This window comes from Phyllostomus discolor, chromosome 1, assembly GCF_004126475.2.
Source record: "Phyllostomus discolor isolate MPI-MPIP mPhyDis1 chromosome 1, mPhyDis1.pri.v3, whole genome shotgun sequence".
NCBI classification, from domain to species: Eukaryota; Metazoa; Chordata; class Mammalia; order Chiroptera; family Phyllostomidae; genus Phyllostomus; species Phyllostomus discolor.
The window spans coordinates 21,419,619-21,442,046 of NC_040903.2; positions in this window are offsets into that span (position 1 = coordinate 21,419,619).

Here is a 22,428-nt window from a genome sequence, read left to right on the forward strand (position 1 = left end):
AGTTGATGTCATATTTCTAATCATGTAATTCCATGGTATGTTGTATGACATGCCTTTTTCATAGCAAGGCCACCTATTATTGAAAGACTTAGAGAATGAAAAAATATTGGGAAAATGTGTTTGATATAAGTGGTATTTTAAAACACTTGATTCTTTAAGTTTTGATGTAGGAGAAATAGGAATAGAAAGTTACCCTCCTTTCTTTTTTCCCTCCTTCTTCCCTTTCTTCTTTTCCTTCCTTATTTTCATCCTTCCTTTCCTTTCTATTTTCTTTAATGACTTTAAACTATCTAGATAACAGCTTCGAAAGTAAAAATCTCTTAAAGAGTCACTGTATGAGGTCCTTTGTCTTTTGGTATTTTCAAGTCTTGAAAAGTAATACCTATTGTAAATTCTAAGTTTATAGAACAAAACAATTATAATATTCATGTTATCTCAATGTCACAATTTTACAGATCACATTACAAGGAAGACATTCGGAATTTATAAACAGAGGCTTCTAAATATAGAAAGACATACAAAAATCAGAGACAAAATTGTCTTATTTTATTCCCTAAAATTTCCCATTTACTCAGTCATTTAGTTCACCAGAAAAAAAAGCTTATCAATTTTATAGCCCAAAAGATGAATCTCAAATCATTTCTCCTGAAAAAAATTCAAACATGCAAGGTATTTTTGGTCTATAAAATATTCTTCCTTGAATCTTATTATTCTCTACCTCTATTTCCATCCCTTTATCCTAGCAGATGACAGTTAATTGCTAAAATAGATAACTTTCATAAAGATTACAATATGCTTTTCAATTTACAGTGCAGTTATAAATTTCCCCTTCCATCATGAGGTCCTAGAAAAGGTTCAATATATTTACTTGGGTATTTATTTACTAGCTACTTAGAAAACAGAATTATATTGAGATTATATACTTTAAACCCCCAGTACACCATACAAAGTCACCCAAGTTCTGAATCCAATAGCTATGGTTATCACTCAATATGTGCTATATAAATTAAAAATTCATTGTTTACCTATAAATAACAAAAAAGGGGTTATTTCAAAACATGACTTTTATATTTACAGTTAATCCACCAAATAGTATGTATCATGTACGTAACCTGCAACTTACACTCATATGTAAAAGGCAATTTGTCTTGGTTCCACCACTCACATGCTATAGAAAAAAGCTTTATCGCTAGGCTTTCAATTTCTTTATTTTTAGAGTGATCAAACAAATGATATAAACCTTGTTGGATCTAAGTATACATTTTTTGGCATACTAAACTTCTTAACATCATTTCCTTACAGTCAATATGGGAAAGGACTGCCCAAAGAAATCTAAAGCCTGGTCAGAAGAGAAGGCGGCAAGTCTCAGAACCAGAATCAGCTATAACACAGAAATTGTGATTTCTAAGCAGAAAGTTTAAAATATCCATGATTCATATGTGAAGGTCTCTAGTGGAAATAATAGACAATGTGCAAGAACCACTGGGAAATGTTAGGAGGAAGATGGAAAGGAAGAAGGAATCCAGAGCAATGAGAGGAATCAGAAAGATTGTAACAGAAATCAAATGTGTTTTTGTTGGAAATTTTTATGGAGAAAAAATGAAAAGATGCAAATTACCAATATCACAAATGAAATAAAAGAAATGTCATTAATGCTGCTGTCAGTGCAGTAAAGGGATAACAAAGAACACTCTGAACAACTCTATGCCCACTCATTTGATAATTTACTATGGAATGGAATAATTCCTCAAAAGCCACAAACTACCAAAACTCATGCAAGGAAAAATAGTCACCTGAATATACCTATACCTAATAATGAAATTGAATCAATAATCAGTAACACTCCAGGATCATTTATTTTCCTAAAACTAAATCCAGATATCAAAAAGTTCATCTATAAAACTTCGAACAACTTAAGTCTTTGTGAAAAAAAAAATATATAATTTATTTCTATGTATAGTTGTGGCATTACATAAATATATGTATATATATTTATTTAAAATTTTCTAAAGGTTATATTTTCAAGTTACAGTTAAAAATAAAGTATGGAATTTAGCTATCAACTTTTAAAAAGTAATTTCTTATAAATTGACCATTTGATTACTAATCAAAGGGAAAATGAAGTCACTTTTTGACATTAACATTTTCAAAAAAACAAATGATAAGAGTTAATTGAAAATCAGAATATTTTTAGAGTACAGCTTCATGGGTCCTGAATGCATAAATGTCCTATTATAATAACGAAATAGCAAGTTACCACAAACTCTGCTAGCAATTTAAAACATCACAAATTTATTATCTTACAGTTCTGAATTCAGAAGTCCAACACTGTCTCATGGGCTAAAACTGATGTGTCAGCACATAAAATTCATTTCTGTAGGCCCTATGGGAAAAGCCATTACCATGTTCCCTTGGGTATTGGAAGAATTCAGTTAGTCCCATCAGATTGCCTAAGGTCTCTATTTTTTTCCTTCCTAGCTGTAAGGTGGGGGCTGCTTTCAGCATCTAGAGTCCTCTATCCTGGCTTTCCAAGTCTGAGAACTAGCAACAGGGTATGCAGTCCTCAATGTGGCCATTTCTCTTGCCTCTTCTTCCATTGTCCCATCTCTCTGACTCACTCTTGGCTTCCTCTTCCACTTTCAAGTATCCATGTGACCACATGAGACCTGGATATTCCAGGATATCCTCCCTCTTTTAAGGTAAACTAATTAGAAACATTAATTCTATCTGCAATCATGTAATGTTAACATACTCACAAGATTTAACAGCAAGAATTAGAATGAGGACATCTTTGGGGTGCCATTATTCTATCTCCTCACGAGCTTTCCAAAAAATATGGAGTTTTTATTTCACCTTTCACAGAGTCTGGTTTGGATGGGGAAAATCAAAGCAATGACTATAAGGTAGGATAAATTCATGTTGTGAAACAACATGAATTTAAACTTATTGGCCTTGGGGATTTAATGGTGCACACCCTCCTGGGAGGCATTTGCTGTCTTGTTTAAACTTAATGCTGCCTTCACTTGTTACTGAAGGAACAGGGTGTGAAGTAGGAAATGATTTAGTTCTTTCGTACACCAACTTTTTAGATGAGTTATACTGGTACTCTTCCCTCTGTGCCTGTATGATAAATCAAACAGAACCACTGAGGAGGGCAAAAGGGGAAAAATTGGGACAACTGTAATAGAATAAATGAAAACAAAAATAAATAAATAAATAAATTCCTATTCAAGCATTAGCAGTTTTATTTGTAGGCCTTGTAATGCTTATTCCATGAAAATTTCAAACTTGCAATCTCATTCTTATCAAAATTTATTTCTCTTTACTATGCAAACACATTTCTTACCTATTTGATAAGCTTCAAGATTCAATGTTTAATCATTAACAATATGTAAGGGACATTTCATAACCGGTACTAAAATATAGCTTGTATAAGATGTATCAAATATATATAGCAATCTAAATGTGTATAGCAAGCTGTAAATCTACCTAGTGTTATTTCACCTGGCATGTATGATACTTAGGCCATCAAGCATAATGATTGTAAGAGCACTGGAGCCCCACAATCGGGGTCACAATCCTGGCACTCTCTGCTTCTGTGTTCTGGGGCAACTCTATGAATATTCTTATGCCTCAATTTCCTCAATTGTAAAATAGGGTAATAATATAACACAGGCCATAGGGTTACTGGGTAGTATTGAAGTAATACATGAAAAATCATAGAAGAGTGCCTAAGTAAAATATGCACTAATTGTGATATGTGTGTGTATGAGAGAGATATATTTATATATATATATATATATGTATTGTATATGTGTATTTCTAAATCTCTCTCACACACACACATATCACAATTAGCGCATATCTTACTTAGGCACTCTTCTATACATATGTATACATACGTATATAAACATAATCACTTACATTTTTAATGTCCTCATATAAAAGTGTAGAAACTTGACATTTAAGTCCTATGCTTACTGAGGACTAAAGCCTGATCAATACATAAAATACAACAGAGCTACAATCATTTAAAACAATAAAATTTAAAACAATAGGAAATAATCAGACACATGAAATTTTGTTTTGAGTGCCAAAAACCAATTACCCTTGCAGTAAATACTATTTGTAGTCTGCAATATTTAAAATTGCATATAACATGGTTATACTAGTCATGCTATTTTTCACACCAACCCTTAAAATAATTAAAAATATACTAAGGTAAGTTATAAAATGTTAATGGAACTTAACAAACAACTATTTCCTATTCTTTGCTTATACAGTTTATTTTAGAGAAAGTTTTTCTCAATTAAAAGGATTATACCAAAATCAGCTCAAAGAAAAAAAATGTAAAATATTTATCATTTGTTTAATGAAACAGTTTATTGCTCATAGTATGAAACATTTCTGAAAATTTCTTTTTAACACTGAAACTATGGGAAACATATGAAATAGCAAAATATGCATATTTTATGAACTCTTTATTTTCTTAATTTAAATTTTAATTAAATCCTCTCTGTTGTTGTTGTTGTTTTTAGTGGAAAGCTCAAGTCAGACTAAGTAATGGTATCACAAGCGCGCTGGGCTGGGAGCCTGGGATAGGATAGTGAGTGCAGGCTAAGCAATTTAATTTAATTTGTAAGTATAGAGGTGTAATGTTCCAGGCTGTGATAAATCAAAAATAAACGAGGGAATTGGTATGAACTTAAAGAAGCAGACTTTGGCTAAATCTCCCTAGGAATTTCAGGAGTTTCATTTATTAAATCAGTAAATCTAGGGAAATAAGACTTGACTTTTCTCAGATATTATAGGAACTAATTCATTCTTAAAAGCTTTCAAAAACACTAATTACAAGCCTGGCATTAAAATTAATATCTAGGTATACCCAATGCTTCATGTTTATATTAAGATTAGACTAAGGAATTAATATCTATGCACACTCAATGCTTCATATTTGTGTTAAAATCAGACCAAGGAGTTGTCAGATATATTATAAATACAGTAATTTCAAGGGTGACATTGAAAACAGGAAGTATCATTTATTAAGTGCTTTATTATATACACACCAGATATTGTGAACATTATAAGCAACTCATAAATTAAATGTCATTTTAATTTGTCATATGAAGGAAATACAGCCTGACCTAAGTTGTAGTGGTCAAGGTAGGATTCTAACTCACTTCCTTCTGAAACCATAGTCTTTGCTCTTCTACCAGTAGTTTAAGAAAGATCCTCATCTAGATTTATCTTCTATGCCTCTCTGATGAGGTCACAAAAATACTATGTTGTCATTCAAGATTTTAATGGAAACTAAAACATAGCTAGCCTATAAAGGATATATAGATGATAGATAAATAGATCAGAGAGATAGATGGATAGAAAGTAGATAGATGAGAGATAGATGATGATAGATGATAGATAGATAGATAGATAGATAGACAGACAGACAGATATGGTACATGTTGGCAGCATTTGGGTAGCATGCTCCTCAATTTAGAGAAGCAAACATTGAGGTAGGAAGCCAAGAAACAACAGCAAGAAAACAAATGAATGAGCTCCTAATATGAGACAAGCACAATGCTGATGCAGACCCCGGCTCATGGGGTCCACCACATTGTGGATGAGATACGAGAAATTCACACGGACTACCGAGTCCTGTGGAGGAAAAGGGACGGCATGGCTTCTCTCTCAAGAGGAGAAAAAGCCTCAGCCCTTGTCTTGACTAGCCTTTATTGCTTTTCTGCGCACATTACATGGTGGTCCTCATTTACTATGCACAGGTTCACTTTAGGTGGTTACCCTTTAAAGAAAACAAAGGAGATGATGCCACTAATCACATCACAGAAGAAGGATATTTGCAAATGCAAAGGGAAAAGTGGTTGAACCAGTTATACTCCATACTGGGGAGGTTTAGCACAGACTTTAGGAAGTTACAGTAGGCACTTGCTGCCTCAATTCAGGGTGAGGGAATTTTAGCAAAAGCAAGTCTCAAAGTGGCCTAGGTATATTGCAGGCCTGATTCCCCATAGGAAAACCTATCCATGGGCATGGTTCCTGTTTGGTCCCATGCCACACAGAATGGTCTCCTGTACAATGCTAGCACTTTAATGCAAATTATTTGATTTATCACTAATATAATTTGAGAAACACCTCATGGTTTCTATATTACCAATGAGCAAACTGATTTTGAGTCAAATATGGGAGGCGAAGAAATTGTCACAAAAAATTCTTGTTACTAAGAAGCAAAGATGAAATTTAATTCCACGTTTATTTGATTCAAAAAATCTTTTCTTTATCATAAAATAATAACTTACAAATGAAACATATTATTTTCTCCACGTTTAAGAACATACAGACCCAATGGCACTCATCTTCATTCATTAAGTATATGTCAAAGACTGATTTATTACTAAATTGATGCATTGCTGCATTTTACTTTCTAAACCAAGTTGCTGTTTCCTGAACAGACTTTTCCCCCTAGTTTTTGACAGGAGTAGAAGTGGCATTTTGAACAATTTTCCTTGTATTGGCAAAGCTGGAATTGCATCTGAATTTGGACCCTTGCCCAGGGTTGAACCATAAATGGATATTATACTTCCTGTGTGTGACCAATAAAAATTTTCTTGAAGGAAAGCATCTCAGCTGAAAGACTATTTAATTATATTATGTGAATATTATGTAAGTTACTCATATATTTAGTGGGAAATGAAAACAATTTTTTTTTATTTCTTTTGGGGAGTTTATTTTTTTAATTTTAATAGAGTTGGTAATTAAACAATGTGATTTTTATTATTTTCACAAGAAAAAATAGGTGTATCTCAGGAAATTTAACACATTAGTTGTAATATCAAAAAGTGAATAGTTTAAAAATCTGCAGTGGTCTAACCCCAAATCAGAGCTCTAACTCTACAATTTGATTAAATATTTATTTCCTACCTGATAGTCTCTGGAAATGCAATGATATTTGAATCACTTTTATATAGCTGAAATTTAAGCCAGTAATGTGTATAATAGTGTCTATGTCTACAGAAGGTTCTAGGGTAAATCGTAGAGGCTTCTAACACCGATGTAAGGAGTTTGAGCATGCAATGGAATTAGAAATAACAGCCAGAGAGTGAAGGTGCTGACTCATGAAATTCAAGCACCCAGAGAGTTTCATTTAAAAAGTGAGAAATATATAATAAAAGGTTTTAAAAAATGTCTTTTGGAAATAAAACAAGAAAAGGCTATTATTGAATAAATGAGAATGATTTTGGTGACATTATGAAACCAAATTCAGACCTACATGAATTGAGGAGTAAATGATAAATCCAGGGGGAAGTTAGTTGAAAGAAGACGATAATAGGTTGTCTAGGTTTCCGTGTAGGTCCTGATGAAGAATTGCATGTTTAATATTTTAAGCACAAGAGAATAAAACATCTAAAACTATTGAAGAGAAGGATGAAGTTGTGAAGATGTTAATTATTCAAAGAGAAAGTTGGGACAATTGATGACTATAAAATTCCAAAGAAATTTGAAAAGCATGGAATTCAAAACACAGTTTTGGAGCTATCCTGGATGGAGAAAGGGCCACTCTCTCTATTGGAGAAAAACTGTATGGGGAGATGGGAGTGAGAGGGCTGGACATGGTTACAGAGATTTGTGGAAGAAACCTTTGGGGGGCAAAAAAGATCTCTTTCCAAAATCTTTAAAAGAAAGAAAGATGGCCATTGACCAAAAGGATAGAGAACAAGGAATTGTCAGAAATAGGAAGATATAGAAGAGATGTGAAATAGTCATCCTGTACAGTAATTATAATTAACATTTGTTTGCCAATGAATATAGAACATGAGTTATTGTAATAACAAATCAGATATTGTATAACCAAAAAAACTCGATTCATTATTTTTTACCTTTTTGCAAAATGTATCTATTTCAATAAAAGGAAGTATACACAAATAAAGAAACTTTATATGCTCAAATGTCCAAAAGAAGTTTTTTTTTCAAAAAATTCTATGTACTAATAAAATTTACTGAGCAGGGGGCTCTTGAGTCAAATATCATGTCTGAATTTTGAAAAGGATGATATAACTTTATGGCCAGTTATGCTGCTTGTAGCTATGTGGATAAACCAAAGATAATTAGTCTTCATGCTTCAGGATATAAACGGAGAACCAGCATGGCTCTACTGCATTGAATTCATTAGTTAAATGCTCTGTTACTCATGTATTACATAAAATTATCAAAAAAGATCATATATAAGCAGTCCTAGGGACAAAAATATTCATTGAGACAATTTTGGTCCATTTTCAATATGTTATCTGTAAAGACTAAAAGTATATGCATGCTAAATTTCTGTATTTGTCAATTTTTACTCTCCAAACAAGAAAAAGAAATGTACCATGAAATAGCGCTTAACGGTGAAGAAAACCCAATTACATATTCCCCCTAAAGCTGTCTATTAAGGTCAATAGAAATGACAGAAGAACAGCGCTTAAAGCTTGATAAGAGCAGTTGAGGAGGTGTGAGTGGTAGCTAACTCTAGTTTCTTTTTCAAATAGGATTTAATTGCTCAGTTCACACTCCTTCAACAACACATACTAAATCATCAGTTCACATTTGCCCTTTCTCAAAGAAACTATCAGAAATAAAAATAAAGCAGTAAAAATATTTTAAAATGCACGTATACACACCTGCAAAAATTGAAAATGGGGGGATTTAGAAACAAGTTCATATCATTTTCAATTAAAAAAATTAGTCTGTTAACATAATACAGATTTCTTGAATGGTATATAGATTTTTAAGTTGGTAGATCATCTACTGATTTACTATTGCAAAACAGAATAATACTGCTCTATGTGGCAAAAAAACACCCCCCTGATATTTAGTCTTTTATTTGACTAAGAAATTCTACCAATGCTACATATGTTAGTCTATTCTCATTTCATGAAAATGTAGTCATCTGCAGCTGAACTATGGTTAAAATGTTATGAATGTTCATCCTATTAGGTTTTTCCCCTAACACAACTGCTAATCAAAAATAATAATAAACATATAGAACTTTATACAGTGCAAACTATAAATTTATCTTCATAATAAAAATGATTTTTGGTTTATCACTAATAAATTATATATAGAATATAAATATATATGTATATACACACATATTCTTCAATCTTTCTCATCTGAGAGTCAAAAGTAAATCCACCCCCAAAAAGTAAACCCCTTTTATGATATTTCCAAACTTTGTGTATCTATTTCTCAAATAGTCCCTGTTTAACTGAGTATCTTGAGATCATGAGTACAAATTGTGTACTAAAAAAGCATAGCCTGATATTAAATAAACAAGGTAAAATTTCTCTTTAAAGAAGACATGTTTCACTTAAACTTGATTTATTATTTTTGTTCATTTTTACACAACTATTTAAAACTATCTCTATTTTCTACCAACATATACATTCTTTTTTAAATATTTTATTTATTTATTTTTAGAGAGGGAAGGAAGGGAGATAGAGAGAGAGAGAGAAACATCAATGTGCAGTTGCTGGGGTTATGACCTATAACCCAGGCACGTACCCTGGCTGGGAATCGAACCTGCGACACTTTGGTTCACAGCCTGCGCTCAATCCACTGAGCTATGCCAGCCAGGTAACATACACATTCTTATTCCAAGCTAACTCATCTTTATTCAGAGAAACAGAAACAGACTCATGATACTGCCTTCCCTATGTGATGAGAATTCCACACATAACACTAATTATAATTTTAATACAAAGTGTTACCCTGATGATAACAATAGCGATGATAGTGAGCATTTATTGAATACCTACTCTAAGACAAAAATTGTGCTTTACATGCATTACCTCATTTAATTTCTGTCAATCCTATGAAGGGTTATCTCTATTTTAAAAAGAAGGAAATTGAAGCTTAAGGAGGCTTAGTTATTCTTCCAGGTTCACACATATATTAAGTACAAAACTTTAATTTGAACTTAGATCTGGGTGCTAAGCACAATGAATGTGCTTAACTACACTGATAACAGGATATAACAGCATTTTATCTTTGAATTTCTTCTCTACCTGATAACTCTGACCTCCATAGTCACAGCAAAAATGTGCATTGTCAGAGCCAACTTCACTTTTTCACTTTCAGGTTACAATGCGAATAGTGATAAGCTCACTGGTTCTGTGGGTGCATGTGTGAGTGTGTATGTGTGCGTTATGGACATGCACATTTTCTAGTAACTTGACTGATATGCTGGTATATTTGCAAAACTTTGTTCACACAATTTTGCTCAACTAACATTTGCAGCCATACAAATGAATTAATCATCAAGCATCAATTTATTTGCCAAAGAACGAACACATACAAAAGACATCTCTATCTAAAAGAATGTAAAACATATCAATTTGCTTTTGTGATAAGCTTATGAAAGGTGTATATGAAAACATCTGAATGGTTGAAGATGGTGCTCACCTTCCACCTGCAGAAGCTCCTCTGCCTCCTTCTGTACTGGGAAAGCAAGGGATCAACCAAAATGTATAAGAAAGTGTTATAACCTTGGGTAAAGGAGAATGAAGTGATGCAGCATTTGAATATGAAAAAGAATTTCTGTATACATTAAAAGAAATCTATCATCCCCAAAGCCCTGAAACTATTAATAGTATTAGTAATAAAGAAAGAAAATCTTAAAAATTGTGGCTTGTTCATTAATCTAATCAATGCCAGATGATGCATCCTAAAATTTTGGAAAATTATTAATACATAAATTTATTGTTAGGCCTTCTAAGAATAAGCAATTGAAAAGGGACCTATTCTTGGCCATGTTTTAATCCAGAGAAGCAAACACATCTACACTGTGACAATGCCATCATATAAGAAAATTCAGTCTGTCTTGTATTATTGCAACAGATTCCTTGCTCCTACTTTTAATGTCCCATCAATAGCCTACAGTTAGCTCAACTGTTATAGTGATTCTTTTCAAAATTCAGCTTAGCCATTTTCATTCCTCTGTTCACAGCCACCAATGGCTGCCCACCATTCTCATTAAAAGTCAAAGAATTTATAATGTCTAATAGGACCTAAGTGTGTTTTATGGCTGACAATTGAATTACTGGGAAATCACCAAGAATACACAAGTGGAGGCTCAATTTTAAGGATAGTGTAGATTTGTGGAAAGCCTGACGTGTTTACCAAACTCATCTACTTGGCAAAACTCTAAAAGCAAACTCTGTTTCCATTGTAATAGGCATCAGCTAAAATAAATGTCCAATCCTTTCAGCTTTTCACCTGTTGCTTTTAACAGGAATCCCAAGCACATGAAGTTCAGGGTCAGGCAAAGATTACAGGGGAGTATACATACAGCCATCAGGATTCCTTCCTTTCCTGGATATACCCTCAATTTCAGCCACTCTAATAGCCTTAACTTCTCCCCTCTGACTCCTCAAGTCAATACAACTGTGACTTTCTGCTTCTCTTTCAGTCTGCTTTATGACACACTGACTGGGGAGTGACTTTGGGAAAACATCATAGCATTATGAATGTCATCCACTGAGCATGACTTTCTTTTTTCAAGGGTTGACTCTCTTTTAATATCTGCTTGCCTTGGCCACCCTTCAGTCCATTTGAAGAGTTGATTTATATTGTGAGAGTTTTTGCAATTGTTATTTGCATGAGTAATAGTCTAATCAATACCAGGTACATTTCCAGTTCTAGAATGCTCTGGCTATTTTTTGAAAAAAGAAATTATAACCCCGTAGTTGATTAACCATGAATTAAATTATATTAAGTCTTTCAAGTGAGTTAGTAGAAATCTTATAATATTGGAGATAGATGTCCTATCTACTATCCATGGGTAGATGTTTATCTATACAGTAACCAATTCCTATAATAAGACTTACAATGCATTAGAACTCATTTTTCTTATTTATTAATAAGCTTGATAATTATTGAGCCTTTAGTGTATGTCATATGCTGTGCTTTATATTAGGCATACACTGGAATGCAAAACAATTATGACATAAAACATTCCATCACCATTTTTTCTCTATGTTTATATTGGGTCACTTGTCCATCATTGATTAGATTATAACTTGTCTCTTGAAAACATATAAGCTACATGTTTTACGCCACTAAGATTTACTTAAAACTATGCTTTCATTACTTAAATTATTTTATTATTTATTTCTTCTCACAACATATTTTTAAAAGAAGTGCATTTGAGAAGTAGAAAATATGGAGCATACCAAAAAAATATAAATCGTATTAGAGTCAGCTAAGGATTTTAACATAAGAGACATGTATAGACTTTATAGTCCAGTAATTTTCCAGAATGATCTGAAAATGTGCTAGGAAGTGATTTTTCCAATCATGCATCAATAATTTTGCATATGACATTTATTTACTAGGGGTGGGAGCATGTAGTAGCATAGAATTCAGATTGGATTTCAAAATATCTAAAAGCAAAAAACCCAAGATGTAGGGCTCCACCGTCACATACAGCGTCCAGCAGTAGATAGTATCTGGACATTAGTATTATAGATACACAATGCACAAATGTACCCATAGAATACACATCTTTACAACTGTAAGTGTTTCAAAGACTATGAAGTACACAGTCCCAAAGCCCTTCTGCTGTGCTTGGAGTGCGGGAAAGTTGTGCAATGAAAGGTAATTAACTTTCTCCAAAGCGTGCTTCCGCAGAATGAATTCCTTTCAGTGGTTTGTGCCCACAAAAGCCTTCCAACGCACAAACAAATGCAGGAATCCCCCTGTAATGGCCAAATGCCTCATTTAAAAAAAAAATGAAAAACTTGAGTATTAAGGTCTGGATATTTATCCATTCCCCAATTAATTTATTGAACTATATACCACTGTCTTCAATGCATTTTAGGGCTAAAAGGTTTACAGTGGAATTTCCTGAATGGCGTATTTTACTTGCCAAATGAAGTAAAAAAGGGAGGTTTATTTGTCTCCTTGAAAAGGTTATGCAACTATTTTGTAAAGCCCTCAGGGGCTTTCCTGAAACAACTGGGCCAATTCTATGTCAAAACGCAATGAACACAACCTGTAAAGAAACCAGACTTTTTGAACCAGCAGCTGGACTACCTGCGGCTCTCCTTAACAAGTGGGTCAATCCCACCTGGAAGCAGAATGAACACCAGATATAAAGAGACCGAGACTGTGTGAACCAGCAGCTGTTCTACCTGCAGCAGTTAATCTTCCCCGGCGATCTGTCTGAGACACATTCCGCAGGCTAACTGGACTACGCACCTTTTCGCTGACTGCTGTGCCTCTGGGACACCCTCAGAAACAGTTCCCTCCACACATGTTTGGAATGTGTCAGCTGTACACTTAATATAAAGAAATAGCAACTTTTATTTCCATTTAAATGTAAAGCAGGGACTGTTAATATTCAGCTTCAGTAAAGGAACAGAAACCCATCTATTGTTTAACTTCCAGTTTCACAACAAGATATTTGATGTATTTGAAAGTGTGCTAGCAGTAATACTGACTGAAATACAACCTGTGTTCAGAATAACACAGTACGGCAATGTGGTCTATAAATTAATTTAAAAAATCAAATATTGTATTTAGAATGAGACGTGGAATCTCATCGTGTCAGTTACAGTTCTATGCAGTGTATAGATATTAGATCACTTAACCAAGCACTTACGTTGGAGCAATCATAAAGATCAGGGATCCAAAACACTGAGGAATAAATGATCCATGATACATAATTCATGGCTGACAGAGCTGGGGCACAAACACATGTCATATGGGTACAGAGGCCATGTTCTTGGTAACAGTGAAATGCTGTAGGGAGATGAACATTCACTGGCAACATTCCCTTCAAAGGAATATAGACTAAAATATGCAGGAATGCTTTGATTTTTAAATAGTGTGAAATGTATAACCCATATCTTTACATATTGACTATGGTTCTTAATTTAGCTCTATATTATGTTGTTCTAAATATAAAAAAACTATAATATGTTTTAAATATTAATGATATGGGACAATTCTCTAAACATGCTAAGTGCTCAAGAAATTTAAGACAAAGTAAAATACAAAATGGATAATTTGATTGCTACTGCTCTCCATTTTTTAGGTTTAAGCTGTTATGTGTAATCTATATGTAATATGTACAGGTATCCTAGTGATAATCTAAGTTGTTCAATTTATGAAATATAATTTTAATCAACTCATATGGTCACAAACATAAAGGTAATTTTATTTTTACCATAAGTGGCCAGCTTACATGATGAAATCCAGATATGAATTCCTGTATTATGCTTATAATCATGACCTTTTGATGAAATATTAACATTGTAGAAGCTAAAAAAAGATGTATATGGATTTCACAGAAAAAACAATTCTGACAAAACACTTCAATTTCAGACCGATTTTATAAATGTTACATTTCCTAGCTTTGTATAAAGGAGGCATCATTTATTTATTTAATCAGTAATATCAGTACAAATCATAAGAATATTCAGGCCTCAGGAAAACTGATTGCCTCCTGGCTTTTTCTTCATTAGGTCACTCTTAACTAGCAGAGTTTTTTCCTCATTAGAATCTACCTATTCCTGTACAATCTAAAGATCTCAGATGCTACGGACAGACAGAGTTAGGCTGGGACTCAAGCTTCAGCAGCATTTAGTTGTATAGCCTAGGACATGAGAGTTACTGCTCTTAAACTCTCATTTGGATTTTAGGTAAAATAATAAAATCTAGCTCATACAATTTAATAAGTGTGTATTAAATGTGACAATTTATAAAATACCTTTATGTTAGGGACAAATACAAGGGTGGGCAAAAGTAGGTTTACAGTTTTCCACGTGGAAAATAATAGATTAATCAATAATAATACAAGAATAAACTCTGTTTCACGTATTCACAAGTGTAAACCTGCTTTTGCCCGCTTCTGAATATCACACTGAAGCCACTAACATAACCAACCATCCCAATTCGCCCAAGAATGCCTTGGTTTTACCAATGAAATGTCTCAGTCCCAAACCAAGACAGTTAGTCAACCCATAACACTGACATAAATACATCTTAGATATATGTATCTTCATACTTTTGGGAACACAGTTAAAAATTTTAAATAGATAGATAGACAGATCAACAACTTAGTAACACATAGTCCATCAATTATCCAAAATTTGACTTTTCTAGAATTTAATGGTCAATGATATCAAAAAGCAGGGAGCAAAAAACCTTTTATATAATAAAACAGATGCCTCAAATGTCATGAGTACAGTTCATGTGGTTTACTCATGGAGGAAGTGACCCTCAAATTCACCTATTCATCCAAACAAATTTATCAAGTCTTGTTACTGGTGTTGTAAACCAATGGAATAGAAGCAAGAGCACAGGATAAAGAAGAGAGGCTGCTATTGACAATTATACTTGGGACTGAATTCCTAGCTCTTCCTAAATGGAAGAAAACAGTAGTGCAAAATATTCAAGGCTCTCATAAAAATGATTACAATTAAAGATACAAAAATAAGAAGGCTCATTCACACAATTTAAATTATGAGCTGGTAGCTAAGAAGAATATAGGAACATGAACCAAAATGAGCAAATCTAACCATTTATTGGAGGAAGGAGAAGGGAAAGATAAGGTGATTAATCTTGTCTCAAAAGACAGCCAAAGGAAATGCAGAAAGTTGATGATATGGAGCATTATATTGATGTTTTACTTCGGAATTGTTACACAAGAATTGTTACAGAAGAATTGCATTCACTCATCTAACAAGCATTTACCAGAGTACAAACCATATTATAGGAATACAATATTGAAGAAGAGACACACTGCCTCTGTTCATTCTACCCTAGAAGGACAAAAAGCTAATGAACAAGATAACATTGAACAGTAAAAAGAGTTATGGAGGAAATAAAGTTACCCAATAAGGAATGACTCAGAAGGCATTTAACATTGGATGGTCAGTGTTGGCCTCTCTGGAGACATGTCATTTGACCTGAGATTTGAATAACAAGAAGCCAACTGCCTGCCATGAAAAAAGTCTGAGGAGCTTCCCAGTCCAAAGAAAGCAAGGCTAAAGGAGAGGAAAGGTGTGGTCTGTAGAAGAGGAGAAGTGAAGACACCACTGTGGTTGGAATGTGCTAATGAAGAGTGGCTGGTGGTATCTGAGATTTGTTCCAGACAAGTAGACAGAGATGAGGCCATGGAGGCCATGAAGCCGTAATAAGGTTGTATTAAGAAGCCAGCGGAGAATTTTAAGCAGAAAATCTCGTGTATGTGTGTGTTAGTTTCCTAGGGCTGCTTTAACAAATTGCTAAAAACTGAGTGGCTTAAAACAATGGAAAATTATTCTGACAGTTGTAGAGGCTAGAAGTCTGAATCAAGATGTTAGCAATGCTGAGCTCTCTCCAAAGCCTTTAGAGGTTTTCTCTTGTTTCTTCCAAGCATTTCTGGATGCCCCCAGACATTCTCATGGCATTCTCCCTGTGCATCTCGTCTTCTGAGAGCCATCTGCTTATAACAACATCAGACATATTGGATAAGAAACCTACTCTACCCCAGTATGACCTCACCTTAACTTAACTAACCATATCTGCAATGACCTTATTTCCAAATAAGGTTACATTCTGAGGTACTAAAGGTTAGAACTTTGACATATCAATTTTGGAAGATGTAACTTGACCTATAACAACATGGATTAGAGAATACTTTTCACCCTCTATGGAAAAAGAGTTTAAAGGGGAAAGAGTGGAAGTGGCCAGTTAGGAAGTCATTTCCAAAGTTCAGGTAAAGATAAATTAGTGTCTTGTTCTTAGTTCTTAGTAATGAAGATTAAGAAGATATTGTGGGGAGGATGAACACACTTGCTTATTAATTAAATGTGAAGGATGATGAAAGAGAGATTCAATTATGATTCTGGCATGTTTTAATATTAACAACTAAAGAGACAAATGATGGCATTAACTGAAATGAGGAATACTGGTAAAATAACAAAGAACAAATCTGAGACGTAGGAGGAGGTGTGTCTGTGAGTCATGTGTGTGCTGGAGGAGTCGTCTTAAAGACGCCTTCCAGTACAAAGGTCCTTTCTACATCGATATGAATGTACACTTGGTATTGTATGCTAGCTATAAATAAAAGTCTGTGCAAGCAGCTATTTTTCTCTATTGGTAATTGGGGTAGCAGCAGTTAAATAAAATCTCCTAGAAGCTATTAACCATTTTTATTGGGAGGTGGGGGCTTCTGGGGAAAGTCATACAACATGGTTTAATATTGTTGTAAATACACCACTAAATGTCCTTCCTGGTAGCAGACTAATTATATTAGCTAGGAAGGGGATTCTTATCCACAGAATGCTCTTGCTTTTGGTAAATAAACTCAGAATCTGTGGACTTACGGAAAATGTCACATAAACTGGTATATAAAACAGACAGGCTTAATAAATTAAATGCTCTGAGAACTGTCAGGTAATATTTCACCTCTTCACATAGAAACTCATCTATTCCGGGCCAGAGCATGCATATCTAATGTAACAAAGGAAGGATCTGGGGAGAAACCCTTGATATGCCTGTCTTCTCTCTGTGTTTCTGTGCCTTTTGATAGCTGGCAAATTTGAAATTATTATTAATGCTTGTCACTGGGTAATATTTCTGATTCACGTGAATCTGACTTGCCAAATTTATCATTTATGTTAGGTAAGTAATTATTCTCATTCCAATCCTCTTCTGCCTCTATAGGATGGCTCCCTTCAAGCATATCCTCACAGAGACTAAGACGGCCTGGCGTGGACATGATGCCCGTGAGCCAGAACTGTCCCAGGGCCCACTCACTAGCCCGGAGGGGTGGCTGTCACTGCCGGGGCCCAGAGAAACAAGGGTTCTACAATAATTACTTTGGATATTTAAGATCATAGGCCTTGAAGAAAAGTTTCAACTCTATTTCTATACTACCATATACTGACTACTATAGGAAATCTGTAATACAGATTGGAAGGAGACCAAGGTAGAAATGACTAAATCTGTAAAACTGTTGGTGTTTAAGTAAAACAAGTTTTTAGAAAAATGTATATGTTTTACAATAAACATTCCTTGGATGATCCAGAGAGTTAAGATATCACTGTCTACACATCAAAGATAAATGCTAAGAGAAAGCACTATGTATCAATTATTTGGACATTATTAACTAAAATACTTGATGAAAAAAGTCATGGAATGGAGTGGACAGCACAGGAATACAGTCAATAATATTGTGATAACTTTGTAGAGTGACACACAGTTACTAGACTTAATGTGGCGATTGATCATGTGGGGGAAGCGTGTAAATGTTGCATCACTGTGTTGTACACCTGAAACTAATATAATATTGTGCATCAGCTATACTCTGAAAAAAAATACTCAGTACAGACGGTTGGTATTGTCAAGTCACAAGCATTGACATAAACCAGTGTTTGTATGTCCAAAGTTCTTCCCTTCCTCCTTTCTTTAAGTTTTCCCACCTTTCACCTGTCATTTCAACCACCAAGAGCTATTTGGGAAAGATGGCCTCAGCAGAACACTAGAGAACAAAAGAGCCAGCCAGACCCTTTAGAATATGGAAAAAAGAAAAAATCTTTTTGTTTTACCAAATCCAATATTACTTTAAGTATTTGATGCATGTGATAGTAACAAAATAAATGATCACTTCAGTGTTTTCAAAATCACTTAAACCTTAGCTTCTGCTCTTTCTCTCCCTGGGGTGTATGAGATTAGGGGTGTATGAGATTAGGGGTCTATATTTGATAACCCATTAGCATCTGATGAGGGCTGACTTATGCTAACGTTGCATTTCTGGCATTTTCCTCCTTTGCCCTGACCTCATCCACAAAGGGTCAAGTCCCATCTCAACGCTGCTGCCATATGCCAAATCGGTTATTGCCTTTGTGGCTTCTTATCACTTCTGGAAGACTTCTGGGTGCTTGCCTCTGAGCTGACAAATTGATATACCCATTCCAAGACCACTGGCCAAGCTGCTTTCTAGTCTGTCCCACAGAAGATGCCACAGGGATGCTTCTCAACTCTGCTGGCAACAGTCAAAGGCAGTTCTCTTCCATTGCTATACCATGTTGGCAAGGACACTTCTGCTAGTTACCCTCTACTAGGATTCTGCCAGGGAATTAGGACAGAAGTGACCTATATATATTCATTTCTTAAAATACACACTCTATTATACTCTGCACCCCCAAAGTCTGTTCAAAGTCCCTTCCCCGAGATTTCTCCATAACTCCAATCCATTTTAATTTAATTTACTGGGGTGACATTGATTAATAAAATTATATAGGTTTCAGGTGTACAATTCTATAGTATATCAGCTGTATGTTTTATATTAATATAAATAAACAGTTATTTCGTATTCTAAAATATCCCATAGGGAGTTATATCATACCCAAAATCATAGTTCTTTGCAATGGTTGTAATGGCAAGTAAATTGTAACCTTCTATGATGGTTAATTTCATGTTTCAACTTGGCTAAGCTATAGTATCAAGGTTTTAGTCAAATACCATGATGTGAAGTATTTTTTTATGTGTGATAAAATTGATATCAGTAGCCTTTGAGGAAGCAGATTACCCTCCATGATATGGATGGATTTTATCTGATCAGATGACAGCCTTCGGGGAACAAATTGAGGTCCCTTGAGGAAGGATGCCTGCTCTACAGTGCTTTCACCCAAAACCGTATCCTCAAGTCTTCCCTGAGTCTCCAGCCTTTGAGCTTGCCCACCCTGCAGATTTTTAACTTTTCAGCCCCTCTGATCACATGAGAACACATGAAGCAATTCCTTAAAATAAATAAAGTGCCCCCTCTCTTTCTCTCCAATAAATGGATATATAGATAATCTGGTAGATAGATAGATATAGATACATAAATATGTAGACATACACACACCCAATTGGTTCTGTGTCTCTGGAGAAAGCTACAAGACACAATCACCTAAAGAAAAATAAGTAAAGAAATATTTAAGTAAATTATCATATATTCCATCCAAACCCCTCACCATTACTGTGCTATTACCAAAAATAATGAGGCAAAATATAACAATAATACTGAGGCAGATATGTATGTGTTAAGAAAGAAAATGAGTCATGAAAATATTTCTGTGTATAACATCATTGAGTTTTAAAAATCCACTTATGTACATTTCTAGATATATAAGTACCAAATTAATACTAATTATCTCAATAAGTAGGTTATAAGTGTTATCATCTTTTTCTTGTCAGTATTTTTTGAGTGACTTTCGATGACTATTGTTATTGTAAAAGAGTAACAGAATCACTTTTTGGAAGCATAAAATATTTTATACCTCACACATCACTTCTTTTATAAATTATTTGTACTGGCTTAATGGGCACCCCCCTCCTATCCTCATTTTTCCTGAAAAAATGTAACTATATTCCCATAATTCAGTTCATGAATCACTTTTCTCAGCTTTTTCTGACTCACCCTTTCCAAGAAGAATTGCTTACTACTTTCTGACTCATTGCTGAACAAATGTGTATCCTATTTAATATAACATACCATGTATATATTTTTGTTTTTGAGTTATTTCTCTCTTGCATACTTTTTTTTATTTTTGTGATATTTACTCATTCAACAAATGCATGACTACTGTGTGTCAGGAATTCAGCTGGGTGCAGGAGATACAGCAATTAACAAAATCACAAAAGTCTGTGTCCTCACACAGTCTGTTTGCTAGGAAGAGGAGAGTGGCAGTAAGTAAAACAAATAAGAAAAATACATTTAATGCCTAATCAACAGAACACAAATGAGCAAAATAGAACGGGAGACTTGGAAATAAAGAACAAACTGACAGTGACCAAAGTGGAGGTGTAGGAGGTTGTTCTGCGTGGCGTGGACCCTGCCAGGACCTATGCCTATGGATAGGTTCTCCTGTGGGGAAACAGGTCTGCATTGTACCTAGGCTGCTTTGAGATTTGCATTCTGCTAAAACTCCCTCATCCTGAATTAAAGCAGCAAACATTTACTGCATATCTTTAAAGTCACTTCCTAAAATCCATGCTAAACCTTCCAAGGACGAGTGTAACCAGTTCAACCACTTTTCCTTTGCATTTGCAAATATCCTTCTTCTGTGATGTGATTAGCAGCATCCTCTCCTTTGTTTCCTGCAAAAAGGTAACCACCTAAAGCAAACCTGTGCATAGTAAATGAGGACCATCATGTAATGTGCCCAGAAATGCAATAAAAGCTCATCAAAGCAAGGGTCGAGTCACTCTCCCCTTGAGAAAGTGGCCAGGCTGCTCCAAGGCTTTTTGTCCTCTTGAGAGAGAAGCCATGCCATCCCTTTTCCTCCACCGGACTTGGTAGTCCACATGAATTTGTTGTGTCTCATCCACAATGGTGAGGACTCCACAAGCCGCGGTTTGCATCAGGAAGGGGGTGAGGGATAATGGGGTAAAGAAGGGGAAGGGGCAACTCAAGGAACAGGAACAGAGGACTCATGGGCATGGACAGTGTGGGGAATGGACTGTGGGAGCGGCCGGGGAGATGGGGCAGGTGAGAGCAATAGGGAAAAAGGTGAGACAACTGTAAAGGAACAACAATAAAAGAAACAACGAGAAAAATACATTTAATTTTGAGTCCCATGTCTTTAGACTCTCTCACCTACTACTGCTCCTTGTTGCATTCATCTACACTCCAAGGCTCCTCTGCTCCTTTTTGAATATTTTATTTCCCTGGTCATTATCATCCTCCTCAGCATCACTCACATCATCGCCATTCTCCCAGTTCCCTGAAATTGTATTTCCAGGACCTCCCTCTTTGAGTCACCTATCCTTCAAGGTCACGTCTTTTTTTCTCTTATTAGCAATAACTGTAACTTTTTCATATTTTATTTTTGTACATTTAACTACCCAACCACCACTTCTCTTTTTTTTAAATTTTACTCACTATAACTCCATATTTCAACACATCTTTGGCTCCATCAGAATATAGAGTACATGGATTCCATCCACTTTGTCCCTTAAACTCCGCATGTCCTCACTTCACTTCTTCACCAGTTATAATCTTCTGTACACACTACCAATAGCTTTGCTTCCTTCCTCGTGTTGGCATACTTGCTTGGTGAAAACAAAAGACTACTTAAATCTAACAATAAACCTGCTTCAGGCCAGTATCCCAGAACTGAATTTTCCTGAAGAAGAAAAATACACAAACAACCAAAACAAAAACACTTTAATATTATTATTAATAACTTCAAGTGGTCCCTAATACTGACTGAGAAATTATATTTCCCTATCTCCCTATTTTACTTTCCTCAATAACCACTCTAAACTCTTTCCTTTCTCTTTATGTCCTTCTCATGTCTCACCTTAGTTCAAACTTTAAAAGAAAAATTTTAGTCAGAGGGGTTTTTTCAAAACCTCCGGCGCGCATGCACACACACACATACACACACATGTTTCTGA